At 36.4% G+C, this 2045-nt stretch overlaps 1 pseudogene; it reads left to right on the forward strand.

Moving 5' to 3' along the window:
* Positions 1–388: 388 nt before the first annotated feature.
* LOC121278182 lies at positions 389–1459 on the forward strand (annotated as a pseudogene).
* Positions 1460–2045: the final 586 nt, after the last annotated feature.

Raw genomic sequence — 2045 nt, forward strand, 5'->3', positions numbered from 1 at the left:
CTGTCCAGCTGGCGGGAGAGACAACAAGCACCAACATTAAGTTCTGCCCTATGACCCGATGAAAGGTGCAATACAAATGCATGTCTATTCCTTAGTATATTTTAATTTTAACAATATTATAATGTACTTTGTCATCTGTATTTGATTATGGCTTTCCACTGTCTGTTTTCTTCATTCTGTTTCACTTCTTTCCTCAATTTAACTCTCATTTTAAGGTTGTTCCTCTTCCACTTTCGTTACCTTCTCTCTTATATCTCCAATGTAAACATTCCTAATTCCAATAGGGAAGCTGTGTTCAAATGTTCTGATCTTAATGCAGTTTAGGTGGCAGAGGAGCTACGCTCCCAGGATCCTAATAGTCTTCATCTTTTCCTTTACAGGAGATATTATGACACCAGCACCTAATAAAGGGATTTGCCGCACCCTGTTCATTTCCTTCACCATTTTGGGCTGTTTTTTAGCCGGTTTGTTGCAGTATGTCAAACCATCTAACATCTGGAATTATGCTCCATTGGAATCTGCCACATCAGCACTCGGTGTGAAAAACCCCTTTGTGACAGGTGCTGAAGAGAATGAAACTATTGTACTCATTTGGCTTTGGCTCATAGATTTGAGCTGAATTCTTTTGAATTTGAGCTTAACATCCGTAACTGTCACCTGACTGCGGATAGGAACCTCTATAACCTCTATAACAAATCCCACGCTGTCCTTTTCTGTCACCGAGGCATAAGTGGACACTTGTCAAATTTGCCCACATAGCCTCAGCCAACTTTTCTGAAATGGGTTTGGATGAATATGAAGTCACCTACCTTCCCTTCAAAAATTAGTGGACTTAACTAATTCTTAATCCTGACCTTGACACAATGGCGGGATTCAGATATCAAAGTGCCTTGTGGGTCTCTGACAATGAACAAAGTTCCTTTAGCTTTTGAATTTCCTTGTAAAAGCAGTCTAGTGTGTTGAGTTGAAAGCAACTGGAGCACAAATCATACCAGACTGAAGTGCTACAATGAATTCCACAAATACATTAATATCGACACTTACGATAAAGCCTTTGGACCATGGCTGAGTGATAAAAAAACTGATGCTTACCATATCTGATTGTTAGTTCTACCTTATCTTTGAGAATTTAATGCATAAAGATTACATAATTGAAAATCTCTACTAAGCATTGCTTGCAGGCACCATGCCTGTGGTCTTGGGGCCATCTAGAAACAACTATGAAACTTACATACCAGCTGACTCTTTCATTCATGCAGATGATTTCCAGTCAGCTAAAGAGCTTGTAGATTACCTGTACAAATTGGATGGCAATGAAAATTTGCACATGCTCTACTTCAAATGGAGGAAATGCTACACAGTGAGGATGGTTAATTTCTGGGCTGAACATACATGTAATGTGTGTGAGAATGTAAAATGACATCAAAAATATAGATCATGTTCCAGTTTGGAGAGATGACTTTGGGATTGAACTCTTAAACATGTCTCTGGTAAATATCATGGATCATCAAGAATATCTATAGAATTCAATTGATTCCTTTCTCCAAAAGAAAATAATATCAGTTGATCTTTTTGTGTAACCAAAAATAACTCTACAGCCTTACATAGTTCCTGATTATGTGAAAATTCATCATGCTTCTGAAACCGCAGCAGTGAAATTCTAAGCATTAGATTCTCATCTTAAATTGACTTGAGCTGGAAAGTGTAATTGCTTTCCAAGATGAATGATTTTATTTAAAGAAACTTCACATTGTCTTTCCCCTGCCATTGCCACTTTAGAAAAATGTTAGAAAGGATAATCTTTATTAGAAATTAAGGAGAAAGTGTCCTGAAACAGATTGTATAGCCAATCTGATATTTTAACTGGAGAAATATGATTTGACTTACATTATTGTTTATAGAAAATTACTTTAAATGATTTATAAACACAGCAAATTTCCATTTATTTTGAGTAGAGTAGCAATGCTTTGTTTCAAATTTTTAATCTTTATTGACTCTTAAGCACCAAACTTGCTGCAGTGATGACTTTTTATACAAAGTAAATG

Source organism: Carcharodon carcharias, chromosome 5, assembly GCF_017639515.1.
Source record: "Carcharodon carcharias isolate sCarCar2 chromosome 5, sCarCar2.pri, whole genome shotgun sequence".
Lineage (NCBI taxonomy): Eukaryota > Metazoa > Chordata > Chondrichthyes > Lamniformes > Lamnidae > Carcharodon > Carcharodon carcharias.